The sequence below is a fragment of the Elephas maximus genome, chromosome 17, assembly GCF_024166365.1.
Source record: "Elephas maximus indicus isolate mEleMax1 chromosome 17, mEleMax1 primary haplotype, whole genome shotgun sequence".
Taxonomy (NCBI): domain Eukaryota; kingdom Metazoa; phylum Chordata; class Mammalia; order Proboscidea; family Elephantidae; genus Elephas; species Elephas maximus.
In genome coordinates this window covers 87018446-87037936 of record NC_064835.1, presented here as the reverse complement: position 1 = coordinate 87037936, position 19491 = coordinate 87018446, and the positions used below count along the sequence as shown (strand labels likewise).

At 42.3% G+C, this 19491-nt stretch overlaps 1 non-coding gene across 1 annotated transcript; it reads right to left on the bottom strand.

The window, feature by feature from the left end:
• Nucleotides 1-4997: 4997 nt before the first annotated feature.
• Nucleotides 4998-5079, bottom strand: TRNAS-UGA (transfer RNA serine (anticodon UGA)). The gene has a single exon. It is a non-coding gene; the product is annotated as a tRNA-Ser (tRNA).
• Between the last annotated feature and the right edge of the window lie 14412 nt (nt 5080-19491).

The following is a 19491-nucleotide window of genomic DNA, read 5'->3' as shown; positions in this document are numbered from 1 at the left end:
AATTCATAGATACGGGATAGATGATGAAAGTGGGATGGCAGACCAAACGATGGCTAACCATTTATAGGCTAAGATGGTGCACTAGCATACACAGCTCTAACACTTGGACCTCATCGCATAGGGATGATTTAAACTGGATTGAGACCAACAGAACTCATCAGATCTCTTCTTTGGAGGCCTTTGGAACAGAGACATGCCATCTCATTCAGTGCTGAGGGCAGAATCAGAAAGACAGGTGGTGGAGTAGGCATAAGCCATGAGTAAACAAAGGAGCAGCAGAAGGTAAAGAAGAAAATAGAAAGGAAATGAGTAAGTCAATAAAAGGATAAGAAGCAGCAGACTGAGAAAGAAGCAGAGGCTGAGGGGGTTGAGGCTTAGGTGAGACCGTTGTGGGAGCTGCATCTGGGGCTGGGCTGCCGTGGGACAACCATAGCGTCAGTTGCTGGATGAACAGGGACGGACAGACTTGAACTTCTCTGTGAGACTGCAGGCTTGGATTCTGCTTTCCTCAAGATTTACCATCATATGACTTTGGCAACAGCGTGAAAGGCAGATGAGATGGGTCAGGGATTTGAGAAGGGTGTTAGATCTTCACAATAGGACTTGATTTTTTTTTTTTTTTTTTATGAAGGACTGTGAGCTCTTACAATATCGCATATGCAGGTTCAAATGAAAACCATTCTAGAATCAAAGACATACACATTCTTTCTAGATTTTCCATGGTTTATGTTATATGCTCTGTGGAGTCCTGGTGGCTCAGGTGGTTAAGAGCTTGCCTGCTAACCAAAAGATGGGCAGTTCAAATCCATCAGGAGCTCCTTGGAAATCCTATGGAGCAGTTCTACTCTGTCCTATAGGGTTGCTGTGAGTTGGAATCGACTCAGCAGCAAAGGGTTGGTTTGCTTGTTTACTCCATAGTCCTGTTACCAATTAATTGAGAAAAGAAGTAGGCATTTATACTTTTCATTTTGGGACTTGAGTTTCAGGCAATTGGGTATGAGTTAAAGGGGTAAAGAGGCCAAGCTTCCAAACCTTATCAAGGCAGCCAGACATCCAACGAGGCAAAAAAAAAAAAAAAATCACTAAACCCGTTGCTGGCGAGGTAATTCCAACTCATGGCAACCCCGTGTGTTATAGAGCAGAACTGCTTCACAGGGTTTTCTTGGCTGTACTCTTTATAGGAGCAGATCTCTAGGTCTTTCTTTCATGGTGCCACTGGGTGGGTTTGAACCACCAACTTTTAGGTTAGTAGTTGAGTGCAAACCATTTGGGCTACCCAGGGACATTAGGGTTTAATAAGTCTGTGACTTATTGATACGGATTCCAAAACTGTTACACAGAGGTCAGAAATCATCTGCTTCTAATACTGATGGTCTTTATTTTTCTGTCCCATTTATTTCACCAAAACTCGGAACACTATAAAGTGGTAAGATCACGCAGATAAATCCTTATTCATTTCAGGATTTGTTGGAGCCTCCTATGTGATAATTTTCTTACCTGAATCCTATATCACTGGCCATGTTTATATTGCCGTTCAGTAACAGCAGAGAGGGTGACATTCGGAAGTATCGGAGGTTTGGACTCTGAAAAGTCAAGGAAGATGTGAATTGGGCACCGTGGGCTTGTAATGAAAAAAATATAAGAACTGCTCCCAGCTAACGGAAAAATAAATTGGAGTTGTATTGGGAAAGTGCCCAAAAGAACTTGCCTCAAATGAGAATTGGAATTTTATTAGAAAAATCTGATAAGAGTAAAAAAAAAAAAGTTCCTCCCTAATTTTCTAATACTCTTTATATTTTATTGTTTCATTACTGTCCACTGAAGAGATATTATTCTTTCACGTCTGTCAAATGTTTTGGCCATTATGAAACCACCCTCTGTCCAGCAACCTAAAATAATTTCTCCTTTCAACTGAAAACTTCGACCTTGCAATGAATGTCCCTGTGCCAATTTCTTCAGCTTCCCGGCTCTAAAGGAAAAGCCTCTGCAGAGAGGAACAAATATTTAGGAAGGTTCTACCCTGTGAACTTTAGCACTTGCCATAGTTGCTATTTGGCTCTATGTATGTATCGTATTCCTTTCCTCTTAAGATTCAACAAATACTTAATGAGTGCTTACCGAGAGCTGGACACCAGGCATTGTGTGGCTCGCATGAGTGAACACAGCTCTTCAGTTTGTCAGGGGTGCAGGGTAAGGGTAGGAGAGTAGCAAGAACTGAAGCTGCACAGAAAGATCAGGGCTTGGGGTCAGTTTGGCAGGGTGTGGTGAGGAGAGCTTCGGTGCTAGCGTAAGTAGTTAGTATTTTATTCAGTAGATAATGGGAAGCCATTGGACATATTTGAGAATGACCTGGTCAGAGCTGTGGGTCAGAAGATCTTACTGGTGGCAACTGGTACAATGGATGTGAGGAGAGGGAGGGGTGGATCACCTGAGCCAGAGCTAGTCAGTGCTGACTTAGGGCTGCCGAGGGGACAGGTGGAGAAGGAGGGAAAAGGTGACATTGAGGCTTTGAGTCCAGTGATGAGGCTGATGGTAGCATTCCAAACCAAAACAGAAAAATCAGAGCAGAGGAGACGTTTGGGAGGAAGATGACGTCAACGTCGGCTCTGCTGAATCTGGGTTGTTAATAGACGTTGCTCTTTGGCAGGAGTAGGAAATGAGCACTAGAACTTAAGAGAAATAGCCGGTGACACCAGTCAGACAGAGAGGGGGGGAAAACAAGCCAAAGGGCTTACCAACTAGGTCACTGGAGACCTCCAAGAGAGCCATTCCAGGGGGGGTGGTATTGGCTAAAAGCCACATGGCCATTTGCCAAGGATGACTGAGTAGTTAGGAAGTAAAAATAGTGAATGTGAGCTAAGCTACTGCAGGGTAAAGTGAAGGCTTTCTGGTTTTGTTTTTAAGATAAGAAATCTTTGAAAATTAAGAAAAAGGAAGCCTAATTGATGAACCACTGTCTCCTGCATAATGGACTGTGAGCATTCATAGGAAACCGTAGCGAACTGAGCACTCTTTTTTGGATTCTCCAGCTTAGAACTCCTCACCATCCCTACACCTCTGCTAGTTTTCTGTAACGGCAGATACCAAGAGTGAGTATATTTAGCATTTGCTGAGTGTTCACGCTCTGCCAGGTACCACACTGAGAGCTTTATACATATGAATTCATCGAATCCTCACAGCATCCCCAAAAGATTGGGACTCTCATTTTGCCTGTTTTACAGAGGAGGAAACTGTGACACAGAGAGGTTAAATAACTTGCCCAAATTTACGCAACCAGGAAATAGCTGAACTGGAATTGGGCCCAGGCAATCCGCTGAAGTCTGTGTTCTTAATCACAAGGTGGCCACCCCAACTCACTGCAAAAGAGTCCTAGGAGTTCTGCAGAAACTAAATATGTTTGTAGAAAACTTTTAAATATTTATTTCGTGTATATACTGGTTCATGTTAAAGGTCAGCAGTGGCTAAGTTCCACATCACAGTAGCTTCAGGGCAAACAGTTATTGGAGGGGAGCTGGAAAATGTGTGAGCATCAGAAGCCTAGAATCAAGGACTCTTGGAGCCAGAAGGGACCTTAAAACCCCTCTGGTCAAGTGGCTTCTTTTTCATAAGAAGGAACCACCATCCAGAGCAGTAGAGTGGCTTAGCCAAGGTCACGCCACCAGCTAAAACCCAAACAGACTGGATCTCAAAATTCTGAGTCCTTCCACTGTGCCCAAGGTGCTGGAGGTAGAGAGGCAGGAAGCAGCTGGGGTAAGGGTACACCCTATAACCTGGTTCAGAATGAGAGCTGAGTGGAACTCATTTGCCCATGGGCCACAGCCATCTCAGGTCTGCACTTTGAAGCCACCAGACACTCCTTGGAAACCCTAAGGGGCAGTTCTACTCTGTAGAGTCAGAATGGACTCAACGGCAATGGTTTTTTTTGTTTGTTTGTTCGTTTCAGCCATTTAGCATAACTCTGGTTTCTCTCTCTTCCCTGGGCCTTACACTATCTACACCCAGAAGAAAGCGGTGATGAGGCCTGGCACATGAGTGCTCAGTTAACGTTTTTAATTAATCACTCGATCCATATGGAGTAAATGATTGAAGGTGAAAGATGCATAGGAAAAGTGGCTCTGTGGACCTCCTGGTGGTCTACTAGGGAAGCAAGAAAACAACCTCAATAGAACCATCTTGAACCCCACAGAAGGAAAACATGTGATCTATACCAGTAACTTGAACTGTGCAATGGAGTACTCGTCCTTTTTAGGATTGCCCACTTCTTTCTAAAATGGCAGTTCTCAGCACACGATTTCAGTTGGTCACTTCCGCCTTTTCATAGCATTTCACCAGGCTGCCAATGGGGACAGAGCAATGTGAAAACACTAAATGTGTGTCTCTTGCAAAAACAACTTTCCACAAAAAAATGTACTGTGCAAACACACAGCTTCCTAAATGGCCCTACACACTGGGCAAGAAACAAAAAGCACATTTTGCAAACTAACTGCCTCTCCCAAAACTCTGGAAGCTTTTTGGGTGGTATTAAATCTTGTAAGCAGGAAAGGGCGGGGTGACTACCATTCAGTGACGGTCTTTTGCCTTGGCTTGAAGATGTATTACATTTTGAGAACATTCTGTTTGTATAATTAAATGATTAAGAGAAGAACAAAAACACTTTGCAAGTAAAAGATATGATTAATTTCCAGTCTGAATTTGAGACTAGGCAGAATAACCAATTGTTTATATGAGTTTGCTCCTGTGCTAACTGAAAGGTCGGCAGTTCAAACCCACCAGCTGCTTCTTGGAAACGCTACGGAGCAGTTCTACTCTGTCCTGTAGGGTCGCTATGAATCTCAATCGACGCAATGGCAACAGTTTGGTGGTTTTTGTTTTAGGAGGACCCTAGACCTCCCCCAAAATACTTTTTTGGTGATTCTCTGATGCCTGAACATTAGCACTTCATTTTGGCTTATTGCTTCAGTTGAAGGATTTTCCCTCTTAAAGGGTGAACCCGCTTCCGCAACGAGCAGGGTTCGAACCTGCGCAGGGAGATCCCACTGGATTTCAAGCCCAACACCTTAACCACTAGGTCATCACTGCCACAGAAACCCTGGTGGCACAGTGGTTAAGTGCTGCACCTGCTGACCAAGAGGTCAGCAGTTTGAAACCACCAAGTGCTCCTTGGAAACACTATGGGGCAGTTCTACTCTGTCCTATAGGGTCACTATGAGTCAGAATTGACTCGATGGCAAGGGGTTTTTTTTTGTTTTGTTTTGTTTTGTTTTTAAAGGGTGAATGCCCCTAGGAAAGACATTGTCTTATGCCAAAGTTCACCAAGGCCAGCAGACCCAGACAGGTCATCAGAATAAGTGACAAGAGTAAGAACATTTGCAGCTCAAGTACAATGTCATATGGCAGCTGAGCTTGGCCTCCAAGCTGGGGAGGCAGTAAGGAGTGGTGGGGTCTGGGATAAACTGGCAAGCACCCTGTTTGTCACAAAGGGCAGCCACCATGTGGCTCTGGCCAAGGGTAGCCAGATCTTCTGTTTTTCCAGAAGAAGCTGAAATTCTGACCTTAGTGTTAATGTTCTCCTTATTGTGAAATAGCAGGAGGACCAAACAAAACACAGTTTCTGGCCAGATCTGGTTGCGAGCCTTGGCTTCCAATCTCTGCAAAGCCCTCTTAGTTATCGTTGTCTTAACGTGAACCAAAAGAGCCAATCCTTAGACCAGGTTGAATCCCAGACTTTCCATTCAGTAGGTGCATCATATATTAATATGTGGAATATATTATATTTTCTGTTTTCAAGTCTCCTGGTGACGTAGTGGTTAAGAGCTATGGCTGCTAACCAAAAGGTTGGCAGTTTGAATCCACCAGGCCCTCCTTGGAAGCCGTATGGGGCAGTTCTACTCTGTCCTAAAGGGTCGCTATGAGTCGGAATTGACTCAATGGCAATGGGTATATTATATTAGTACAGTGGAGCCCTCGTGGCAAAGTGGTTAAAGAGTTACATCTCCTAAGCAACAGATTGGCAGTTCGAATCCACCAGCGGCTTCTTGGAAATTCTATGAGGCAGTTCTTCTCTGTCCTGTAGGGTCATTATGAGTCAGGATTGACTTGATGGCAATTTTTTTTTTTTTGGTATATGTGTTATGTATTAATATAAACCAAAATAACCAGACCCATTGCTGTTGAGTCTACCAATTCACGGCAACCCCATACGTTCCAGAGCAGAACTCTAATCCATAGGGTTTTCTTCGCTGTGACCTTTACAGAAGCAGATTACCAGGTCTTTCTTCTGAAGAAGTGACTGGCGGATTTGCACTGCCAACCTTTTGTTTAGCAGCCGAGCTCTTAACCACTGCGCCACCAGGGCTACGAAGATTGATCAAAGCGTGAGTAAAGAGAGTGCTCGGTGGTGGGAAGGGGGCCGAGGAAGCCAAGCGGCAGGTGCAAAAAGTGGCCCCAGGCAGCCTGGCAGCCAGACTTCTTCCCGTCATGCTTTGCAGCCTAGGGGCCTGCCCAGACCTTCTGTATCCTAAGGTCCTCACTAGTTCAGACCCGTCCAGTCTCTGTGGCGATCACATTATGTCAAGTTTAATACAAGCAGGGTATAGTCACCATGCAAAATACAAGTCTTACTTCATAAAAAGAAAAGGTATATCTTTGCAGATATGGAGAACATACGGTGTGGATTACACCAGGATGGAGGTAACGGATTATGTGAGAGTTCCAGTTTTACCTCTGTTCTTGCCAAATGGACGGTTTTTCCCCAGGACCCACCAACTCCCGGATGTGACAGCTCTTCTCGGTCTGGATTTCCACCCCTCTCAGCAGCACTCAGCTGCGCTTTCTGAGCCTTTCTGGGCTCTTTCTGAGCCTGCCTCTGCTCCTGCTGCGCACAGCATTTTGCTGTTCGTGCTTCTCACAGTTGTAAGCCTCCTGCTCCTTCCTGGTGTTCTCTTGGACTTTATGCCTGCCTCCTGCCTTGCCATGAGGCCTGGTCCTCAGCCCTAGGCTCCTCTCTCCTCTTCCTCCCTCTCTACCACCACATCCCTCTATTCCATGTCTGTCCTAGTGCAGGCCTGTCAGTAAGCCAGTGTGGTGAATTAGGCCCCGGTTGTTCCACCTCTGTCGGGTGTCTGCTATATATGGTCCAGGGTAGGCCATCTTTCAGTAAATCTTAGGGCCCAGTTCCCATCCCTTTCCCTTCTAAACCCAAACTCATTATCTCCCTGTAAAATACATCTTTTCTTCCCAATGCCCCCATCTATTCACCTATGACCTAAACAGGGTCAATAAAACAATAACATTTTTGAAGCAAAAATAGCTGAATGAGTTTATGGCCTCAGGGCAAAGGTAAAAAACACCAGCCATAAAAGAAACAGTTGAAAGGTAGGATGACATTAAAATAAAAACTTCTGCACACCAAAAGGTACTGATAAGAGAATGAAAGGGAAAAAACGAGTGGGAGAAAACCAAAACCAAACCAAACCTGTTGCCAGAGAGTCAATTCCAACCCATGGCAACCTCATGTGTTACAGAGTTGAACTGAGCTCGGTAGGGTTTTCTTGGCTACAATCTTTATGGAAGCAGATCACCAGCCCCTTGTTCCATAGTGCTGCTGAGTGGGTTCTAACTGCCAACCCTTTGGTTAGTAGTTGAGTGTAAACCATTTGTGCCACCCAGGGACCTGTGCGTGGGAGAAGATATTGGCAATACATACATCCAACAAAGGACTTATATCCGGAATATATAATGAACCCCAACTAATCCTAAGAAAGAAGCAGTCAACCCAATACAAAAATGGACAAAAGACTTGAACAGGAACTTCACAAAATGGCCAACTTCCAAATGGCCAATAAAAATATGAAAAGGTGCTCAATCTCCTTCATCCTTGAGAAAATACAAATTAAAACTGTGATGTGATTCCACAGCATGCCCACTGCATAATGGCATAGAACGACGAACATAAAAAGGACTGACCAAACTAAATGCTGGTGAAAAGATGACGTAACTGGAAATCTCACATACTGCTGCTGGGAGGATAATCACTTGGAAAAACTGGCAGTATCTATAAAAGCTAAATACATGAATATTTTGTGACATAGCAATTCCACTTCTAGGTATTACCCAAGAGGAATGCAGATCTATGTTCACCAAGAGTCATGTATAAAAATGTCCGTAACAGCTTTATTTGTAGTAGTTCCAAACTGCAGACTACCCAAATATCCGTCAACAATAGAAAGAAAAAATAGATTGTAGTATATCAATACAATGGAAAACCACACAGCAAGGGAAAAAAAATCATTTAAATGTATACAAATAATGTATATTTATATACAAGAGGAGGTCAAGTAATTCCTATCCAGGGACAGTCGGCTTCAGGAGGTAGTGCCACACATACTCATGTGGAAGACATTTCACCAAATGTTAGTGGTGGCACAGAAGGCATTGATCTTGGGATGGGATGTCAATTAATGACCTCTGTGGTGTCTAAGGAGCCCTGGTGGTGCTGTGGTTAAGAGCTCGGGTGCTAACCAAAGGTTGGCAGTTGGAATCCACCAGATGCTCCTTGGAAACCCTGTGGGGCAGCTCTACTCTGTCCTATAGGGTCGCTATGAATTGGAACTGACCCAATGGCAGCAGGTTTGGTTTGGTTGGTTTTGGTGGAATCTGAACTTCTTTGATTCGTCTTCATGCCTCTGGGCGGTGACCACTTTTTGTTTCTTCCAACAGGACCAAGGGGTGAAATCCAAAAGTCTTCCAGACGTCTGGCAGCTGTTTCATCTCTGAGGAACTGGAATACTTCCAGGAGCTCCACTTTTCGTAAATCAGGGGCACATCTTCTGCTTCTCCAGATGCACTCTCCACCCTCCTGCAGCTGCTCCTTGTTCTGGGAGTCTGACCTCTGTGGACTATGTCTATGAGTTCCCTTGCCCTTTAGCTTGTAGTTGAGTCGGTTGGAAGCAACTAGCACAAGATTAGAGGGAAAGAGAAGCAGGGAGGTCAAGGTCTTTATTCCCCTAGATCCTTCCCTGAAGGGTCATCTCTTGCTCTTGGCATCCTTCTGTGAAAGATCACTGCTCTTCTCCAAATATGTATCCCATTTATGCATGCTCTTCTTCCAAGTTTCAGTAACTTCTCTGTCCCCTTTCCTTTCGGGGCCAGCTCCACTGTTGCAAACCCCAGGGCAAGGTACTACCTCTTATTGTTTCACTCTGCCCTGCCCACACCTTTGTAAGTAGACCCTTTTGACTCTCATCTTGAACTAGTCCAACTCAAGAGTGCTGTCCATTTTCTCCTGGATCCCTGACTGGCACAGAGTATTGCATACAGTACAGTGGCATTTTATGGGAGCTTGACTATGAATCTGAAATAGTGCAATGTAAAAATACCAATCAAGCCTCACTCTATGTACAAAACCTGAAATAATATGAATTCTGTATTGTCATCCACTGATGCATTAAAAAAAAATACCCAAAACTGTGGTGGTGTAAATCAACAATAAATGTTTATTATTCTTACAGTTTATGTGGATTATGAATTGAAAGAAGCTTATCTGGGTGGTTCCAGCTCAGAGTTATTCATGAGGTGGTAGTTATCCGAAGGCTCGACTGCGTCCAGAGAATCTGCTTCCAAGGTGACTCATTCATATGGCTGACGAGTTGGTGTTCTTTATTGGCAAGGAGGCCTCTGTTTCTTTCCATGGACCTCTCCACAGGATACTTGAGTCTCCCTATGATATGGCTCTTCCCAGAGCAAAGTGATCCAAGAAAGAACCAGGCAAAAGCTATTTTGTTAATGACCTAGTTTCAGAAGTCACATAGCATCAGTTCTGCCACGTTCATTAGTGAATCACTAAGTCTGACCAACTTAAGGAGTGGGGGGTGGGGGGGGTGGTGGACTGAGGCAGGATCACCAGTCTTTTGAAGTGAGGAGTGTGAAAGAATTTTTGGACATTTTTTGTAACCACCACAAATCCTCTTCCCACCCCCAAATTTACAATACTAAAAAGAAAATAAATAAATCTGGCATTATGTAAAAGCTGGAGGACCAAGTAAATGACACACTGTGTTTGTAGTAATGGCTTATAGCAGTGCCACCTTGGTTGGGAAACAGAAACACCCATCTGGTATAAATTCTAAAAGGTCTTTAAGAACACACCCCTGGAATAAAATGCACTTGCTGTACTGTTGTCTATATCTTGTAGCTCATGGTATAACCTCACCGTAATAATCAGGAAAACTCTGATTATAAGTAGGAGCCCTGGTGGCAGAGTGGTTAAGTGTTAGGCTGCTAACCAAAATGTCAGAATACATCAGCTGCTCCATGGGAGAAAGATGTGACAATCTGCTTCCGTAAAGATTACAGCCTTGGAAACCCTATGGGTCAGTTCTACTCTGTCCCATAGAATTGTTATGAGCTGGAATCAACTTGATGGCAACGGGGTTGGTTAGAAGTGAGAGAACCCAGTTAGAACAAAATTCAGCAAAAAATAATTTATCAAAGGATACTAGGTTAGAAGCTCTGGAAGAGCAGGGGTGCAGATGAGGCTCAGGAACAGTTGGAACCAAAGACCCCGCACCTCCAGGGTGTACTCGTTCCCTCAGCTCTTCATCTCCCCTTTTCTTGCTAGATGCAGACCTGCCTTTGTTTACATGATCTCCATTTTACAACTCATCCACTGGGCAGATACTCGGGCCCCTGGTGGCACAGTGGTTAAGAGGTTGGCTGCTAATCAAAAGGTCAGCAGTTCGAATCCACCCGCTGCTCCTTGGAAACTCTAGGGTCACTATGAGTTGGAATCAACTTGACAGTCTTGGGTTTTTATTTTGGAGGCAGATACACATTTTTTCTTATTCCAGTTTTAAGGTCCCAGAGAAGGAGGCTGGTTAGCCCATTCTGGGTCAAGAACCTACCCCTGGATCACTCAATTCTGGCCTGCGGGTGGGGCCTGGCAAAGGGGCTGGAAATGGCCAGCTCAGGCCAGGTGCCCATCTCTATACTAGTTGGCTGCAGCTGGGAGGCAGGTTGTCAAAATGTCAGCTCCTGAGTTATCACGAAGATGGGATGGGTGGTGGCGAAAGCAATGCCAAGAAAAGTGGGGAGCCAGAGGACAGAGCAATGGGGCAATGCACTCACTTCAGAAAATTTTAGATTATACTATTAAAGCACCAAGTTATGTGATTTGAGCCTGTTTTTCTCAATGAACTTATTTTACTTAGTGGATGGAGTGGATATTCCTTTCTCCAGTATAGCTTTTCTGGGGTCTAGAGCTTAAAGAAAATCAGCTACAGCCCCTAACCACTTTATGCTTGGAGATGCACCCACAGAGAGGCTAGAATGGACCAAAGCCACATTCTGTAAGCTACAAAATGTACCTCAAATCACAGGACTGGGAAGTAATGTGTACCTAGAATATGAAATGAGGAGCATCAAGACATGCCCTGCCTCGGGAAACATACACCATGGAGCTTGCCCTAAAGTAGAGTATAAGGATTGCTAGACGAAGCCCATTTACAAAGCATGGGGCAATAAAGGTACACCCCACCTGCCAGAGCAAGGAGACAGCAAAGCATGCTCAAACATGGAATATGTTCTCTGAAAACTTTCAACTTGGGTCATCCCAGACACAAAATCTGGGAGCGTGTCTTGACTAAAACAAATATGGAGGCAAAAATGTGTAGGCCATAAAAGTGGAAATCAATAACAGAAAAATTAGGGAAAAGAAATCAAATACTTGGAAACTGAACAATACCCTCCTGAAAAAAGACTGGGTTATAGAAGACATTAAGGAGGGAATAAGGAAATTCATAGAATGCAATGAGAATGAAAATACTTCCTATCAAAACCTCTGGGACACAGCAAAAGCAGTGCTCAGAGGCCAATTTATATCAATAAATGCACACATACAAAAAGAAGAAAGAGCCAAAATCAGAGAACTGTCCCTACAACTTGAACAAATAGAAAGTGAGCAACAAAAGAATCCATCAGGCACCAGAAGAAAACAAATAATAAAAATTAGAGCTGAACTAAATGAATTAGAGAACAGAAAAACAATTGAAAGAATTAACAAAGCCAAAAGCTGGTTCTTTGAAAAAAGTAACAAAATTGATAAACCATTGGCCAGACTGACTAAAGAAATACAGGAAAGGAAACAAATAACTGGAATAAGAAACGAGATGGGCCACATCACAACAGACCCAACTGAAATTAAAAGAATCTTATCAGATTATTACAAAAAATTGTACTCTAACAAATTTGCAAACCTTTTTTAGAAGAAATGGATGAATTCCTGGAAAAACACTACCTACCTAAACTAACACAATCAGAAGTAGAACAACTAAATAGACCCATAACAAAAAAAGAGATTGAAACGGTAATCAAAAAACTCCCAACAAAAAAAAAAAGCCCTGGCCCGGATGGCTTTACTGCAGAGTTCTACCAAACTTTCAGAGAAGAGTTAACACCACTACTACTGAAGGTATTTCAAAGCATAGAAAATGACGGAATACTACCTAACTCATTCTATGAAGCCACCATTTCCCTGATACCAAAACCAGGTAAAGACATCACAAAAAAAGAAAATTACAGACCTATATCCCTCATGAACATAGATGCAAAAATCCTCAACAAAATTCTAGCCAATAGAATTCAACAACATATCAAAAAAAATAATCCACCACGACCAAGTGGGATTTATACCAGTATGCAAGGCTGGTTTAATATTAGAAAAACCATAAATGTAATCCACCATATAAATAAAACAAAAGACAAAAACCACATGATCTTATCAGTTGATGCAGAAAAAGGCATTTGACAAAGTCCAACACCCATTTATGATAAAAACTCTCACCAAAATAGGAATTGAAGGAAAATTCCTCAACATAATAAAGGGCATCTATACAAAGCCAACAGCCAACATCACTCTAAATGGGGAGAGCCTTAAAGCATTTCCCTTAAGAACGGGAACCAGACAAGGATGCCCTTTATCACCGCTCTTGTTCAACATTGTGCTAGAGGTCCTAGCCAGAGTGATTAGGCTAGACAAAGAAATAAAGAGCATCCGGATTGGCAAGGAGGAAGTAAAATTATCTCTATTTGCAGATGACATGCTCTTATACACAGAAAACCGTAAGAAATCCTCCAGAAAACTACTGAAACTAATAGAAGAGTTTGGCAGAGTCTCAGGTTATAAGATAAACATACAAAAATCACTTGGATTCCTCTACATCAACAAAAAGAACATTGAAGAGGAAATCACCAAATCAATACCATTCACAGTAGCCCCCAAGAAAATAAAATACTTAGGAATAAATCTTACCAAAGATGTAAAAGACCTATACAAAGAAAACTACAAAGTACTACTACAAGAAACTAAAAAGGACCTACTTAAGTGGAAAAACATAACAAAAAAAAAAAAAATTTTTTTTTTTTAAGTGGAAAAACATACCTTGCTCATGGATAGGAAGACTTAACATAGTAAAAATGTCTATTCTACCAAAAGCCGTCTATACATACAATGCACTTCCGATCCAAATTCCAATGTCTTTTAATGTGATGGAGAAACAAATCACCAACTTCATATGGAAGGGAAAGAAGCCTCGGATAAGTAAAGCATTACTGAAAAAGAAGAAAGTGGGAGGCCTCACTCTACCTGATTTCAGAACCTATTATACAGCCACAGTAGTCAAAACAGCCTGGTACTGGTACAACAACAGGCACATAGACCAATGGAATAGAATTGAGAACCCGGATATAAATCCATCCACATAGGAGCAGCTGATATTTGACAAAGGCCCAGTGTCAGTTAATTGGGGAAAAGATAGTCTTTTTAACAAATGGTGCTGGCATAACTGGATATCCATTTGCAAAAAAATGAAACAGGACCCATACCTCACACCATGCACAAAAACTAACTCCAAGTGGATCAAAAACCAAAACATAAAGACTAAAACGATAAAGATCATGGAAGAAAAAATAGGGACAACGTTAGGAGCCCTAATACAAGGCATAAACAGAATACAAAACATTACCAAAAATGATGAAGAGAAACCCGATAACTGGGAGCTCCTAAAAATCAAACACCTATGCTCATCTAAAGACTTCACCCAAAGAGTAAAAAGACCACCTACAGACTGGGAAAGAATTTTCAGCTATGACCTCTCCGACCAGCGCCTGATCTCTAAAATCTATATGATTGTGTCAAAACTCAACCACAAAAAGACAAACAACCCAATCAAGAAGTGGGCAAAGGACATGAACACGCACTTCACTAAAGAAGATATTCAGATACATGAGAAAATGCTCTCAATCATTAACTGTTAGAGAAATGCAAATTAAAGCTATGATGAGATTCCATCTCACTCCAACAAGGCTGGCATTAATCCAAAAAACACAAAATAATAAATGTTGGAGAGGCTGCGGAGAGATTGGAACTCTTATACACTGCTGGTGGAAAGGTAAAATGGTACAACCACTTTGGAAATCTATCTGGGGTTATCTTAAAAAGTTAGAAATAGAACTACCATACAACCCAGAAATCCCACTCCTTGGAATATACCCTAGAGAAATAAAAGCCTTCACACAAACAGATATATGCACACCCATGTTTATTGCAGCTCTGTTTACAATAGCAAAAAGCTGGAAGCAACCAAGGTGTCCATCAACGGATGAATGGTTAAATAAATTGTGGTATATTCACACAATGGAATACTACGCATCGATAAAGAACAGTGACGAATCTGTGAAACATTTCATAACATGGAGGAACCTGGAAGGCATTATGCTGAGCGAAATGAGTCAGAGGCAAAAGGACAAATATTGTATAAGACCACTATTATAAGATTTTGAGAAATAGTATAAACTGAGAAGAACACGTACTTTTGTGGTTATGACGAGGGGAAGGAGGAAAGGTGGGAGAGGGTTTTTTACTGATTAGTTAGTAGATAAGAAGTACTTTAGGTGAAGGGAAGGACAATACTCAATACATGGAAGGTCAGCTCAACTGGACTGGACCAAAAGCAAAGAAGTTTCTGGGATAAACTGAATGCTTCAAAGGTCAGCGGAGCAAGGGTGGGGGTTTGGGGACCATGGTTTAAGGGGACTTCTAAGTCAATTGGCAAAATAATTCTATTATGAAAACGTTCTGCATCCCACTTTGAAATGTGGCGTCTGGGGTCTTAAATGCTAACAAGCGGCCATCTAAGATGCATCAATTGGTCTCAACCCACCTGGATCAAAGGAGAATGAAGAACACCAAGGTCACACGATAACTAAGAGCCCAAGAGACAGAAAGGGCCACATGAACCAGAGACTTACATCATCCTGAGACCAGAAGAACTAGATGGTGCCCGGCCACAACCGATGACTACCCTGACAGGGAGCACAACAGAGAACCCCTGAGGGAGCAGGAGATCAGTGGGATGCAGACCCCAAATTCTCATAAAAAAGACCATACTTAATGGTCTGACTGAGACTAGAGGAATCCTGGTGGTCATGGTCCCCAAACCTTCTGTTGGCCCAGGACAGGAACCATTCCCAAAGACAACTCATCAGACATGGAAGGGACTGGACGGTGGGTAGGAGAGAGATGCTGATGAAGAGTGAGCTATTTGTATCAGGTGGACACTTGAGAGTGTGTTGGCATCTCCTGTCTGGAGGGGGGATGGGAGGATAGAGAGAGTTGGAAGCTGGCAAAATTGTCACGAAAGGAGAGACTGGAAAGGGTGACACCTTAGGGGGAGAGCAAGTGGGAGTATGGAGTAAGGTATATATAAACATATGTGACAGTCTGACTTGATTTGTAAACGTTCACTTGAAGCTCAATAAAAGTTAAAAAAAAAAAAATGTTTGCCATCGAATATAAAACACAGTCTTTGAATACTCCAAATTCCCAAACTTGGACAGGATATGTATCTCAAGGCTGAGGTTAGGGCTGTTCCTCTTTTCCCTAGAGAGAAGTTTGAAATGTCTACGTTGGTGTCATCAGCCATAGAAATCTAAGGAAGTCCCACTAGCTCAAAGACTGCATGGACAAGCCCTTAAATAACAAATTCAGAGTGTGTGGTTGGAGGTTGGCTCTCTCAGAGCAGCTGTAAAACTCTGCACTTTGTATCACATGTTTCATCTACCAAAGCTAGGTATTTTACAGAAATTTGTTTTTCCTGTATTTTTTCCAGTAATTAGACTCACTGTGGCAGAACTGGGTCATCAGTGTGATATCTGCTCACAGTGAGGATCATGTGTGGACTAATATAGTGGGTTTGTTGCTACATGTTTGGGGTGCTATATAGGTGGAAGCAAAATTGTTTCTCTGAATGTTTCTCAATTCATTTCCTGAAAATGAAGCTGTCTTTCAATTTCCTAAGAAGTCCTTCCCAAAATTTTTACTTCCAAACATAAATAAAGATATGATCTGGATCTGCCACCTGTCCACAGAAATCAATTTGTGCCTTTATCAATACTACAGAAACAAAGAACCAAACAAACAGCTTGTTTGACTCAAAATAGTCAATTACTTAACTGAATTCTACTTAATAAATATTGGTTACTTGGGCAGAAATAGCATAGGTTTCTTCAACTCCCCCTACCCCCCGGTCATCTGGTTGAATGGCGTAGGGCATTGGGAGATAGCCAGCCCTCATCACAAAACAAGCCCCCCAAAAAGAGGATCGTTCCCAAAGCTGGCAGGCATGTTGAGAGCTGGGAAAAGCACAGGGTGGGATCTCAGCCACATGGCTGTAGGGGCTGCATGAAGGTTTGTCGGACATGGGTTTAAATGTTCTAGTGCTGTCTTAAATCAAAGAAGAGACCTTCTGAACCCTAACCTGTAATCTCTCCCCTCTTCTCTCCTGAGCCTCTGTCACAGTGGCAATGCAGAACACATGACAAGGGGCTTTATCCCACGCTGTCTTACTGGTGACAGCGCATGGCCAGAAGAGAGCCCACTCTTGTTTATACTTGACCTCCTCTCTTGATGTCTGGAGATCTTTGAGGAACAAGAAGGATACAGAAAGGAATGAGAACTACGGAGAAAAGGAATCGGGAACAACTATCAGGGTAGTAAAATGGTGGGTGATTTTGAAGTGCACAATTAGTGTGAATGCTATGCGTCAGGTGATAAGGGGTGGAGGGAACAAAAAAAAAAATATTGGAGAAATAGAAGTTTGGGTCCCTTTCCATGAACAGCCTACAGTTCACATTAATAAGCAAATAAAATCAGAGATTATAAACAGGCTGGCTGAACTGGACCAACAATTCATTCAGTCCAATGCTTAAAAAAATCAGGAAAAGGACCCATGCCTCACACCATACACAAAAACAAATTCAAAATGGATTAAGGACTTAAATGTGCAAACTAAAACCATAAAATTCTTAGAAGAACAAGCAGGGGCAATGCTGCCAGGCCTTGCTTTCAATAATGGATTATATAACAAGCCGAAGACAAAATAAATAAATGGGACCTCACAAAAATTTAAAAGCTTTTGTTTATCAAAAACTTTAACAAAAAATTGAAAAGACAAGCTATTGACTGGGAGAATATCTTTGGAAACCATATATCCGACAAGAATCTAATAACCAAAATATATACAAACTTTGACAACTTAACAACAAAAAGACAAACAACCCAGTCATAGAATGGGCAAAGGACTTGAATAGACATTTCACCAAAGAGGACCTTCAAATGGTCCCAAAACACATGAAAAGATGCTCAGTGTCATTAGCCAACAGACAGATGCAAATCAAAACCACAATGAGATACCATTTCACTCCCACTAAGATGGCAAAGATTAAAAAAAAAAAAGAACAGAAAATAACAAATGTTGGCAAGGATGTGGGGAGATTGGAGCCCTTATCCATTGCTGGTGGGAATGCAAAATGGCACAGCCATTGTGGAAAATAGTGGGGTGGGTCCTCAAAAAACTAAAAATAGAAATACCGTGTTGCAGTTAGGTGCTCTGATGTCAGTTCTGACTCATAGCAACACTAAGTACAACAGAACAAAACACTGCCCAGTCCTGCTCATCCTTGCAATCATTGTTACGCTTGAGTCCATTGTTGCAGCCACTGTGTCAGTCTATCTCACTGAGGGTCTTCCTCTTTTCCACTGACCCTCTACTTTACCAAGCGTGATGTCCTTCTCCAGGGACTGGTGCCTCCTGATAACATGTCCAAAGTATGTAAGACGCAGTCTCACCATCCTTGTTTCTGAGGAGCATCCTGGTTGTACTTCCAAGACAGATTTGTTTGTTCTTTTGGCAGTCCATGGTACATTCAATATTCTTCACTAACACCATAATTCAAAGGCATCAATTCTTCTTTGGTCTTCCTTATTCATTGTTCAGCATTCGTATGCGTATGATGTGATTGAGAATACTATGGCTTGGGTCAGGGGCACTTTAGCCCTCAAAGTGACATCTTTGCTTTTTAACACTTTAAAGAGGTCTTTTGCAGAAGATTTGCCCAATGCAATATGTCCTTTGATTTTGTGGGTGCTGTTTCCATGGGCGTTGATTGTGCATCCAAGAAAAATGAAATCCTTGACAACTTAAATCTTTTCTCATTTTAAACCATGCAGTATTCCCTTGTTCTGTTCAAATGATTGCCTCTTGGCCTATGTACAGGTTTCTCATGAGCACAGTTAAGTGTTCTGGAATTCCCATTCTTCTCAGTGTTACTCATAATTTGTTATGATCCACACAATCAAATGCTTCTGTATAGGCAATAAAACACAGGTAAACATCTTTCTGATAGCCTCTGCTTTCAGCCAAGATCCATCTGACATCAGCAATAGTATCTCTTGTTCCATGTCTTCTTCTGAATCTGGCTCGAATTTCTGGTTGTTCCATGTCTATGTACTGCCACAACTGTTTTTAAATTGTCTTCAGCAAAATTTTATTTGCATGTGATATTAATGATATTCTTCAATAATTTCCACATTCTGTTGGATCAGCTTTATTTGGAATGGCCACTAATATGGATCTCTTCCAGTTGATTGGCCAAGTAGCTGTCCTCTAAATTTCCTGGCATAGATGAATGTGCACTTCTAGCATTGCATCTGTTTGTTGAAGCATCTCAATTGGTATTCTGTCAGTTCCTGAAGCCTGTTTTTTGCCAATGCCTTCAGCACAGCTTGGACTTCTTCCTTCAGTACCATTGGTTCTTGATCATATGTGTCTTAGTTATCTAGTGCTTCTATATCAGAAATACCACAAGTGGATGGCTTTAACAAAGAGAAATTTACTTCTTCTTAAAAGTCGAAATTCAAGGTGTCTGCTCCAGGGGAAGGCTTTCTCTCTCTGTCAGCTCTGGAGGAAGGTCCTTGTCCTCAATTTTCCCCTGGCTGAGGAGTTTCTCAGGCTCAGGGACCCTGGGTCCAAAGGATGCGCTCTGCTCCTGGTGCTCCTTTCTTTGTGGTATGAGGTCCTCAACTCTCTGCTTGCTTCTCTTTCCTTTCATCTCTTAAGAGATAAAATGTGGTAGAGCCACACCCCAGGAAAACTCCCT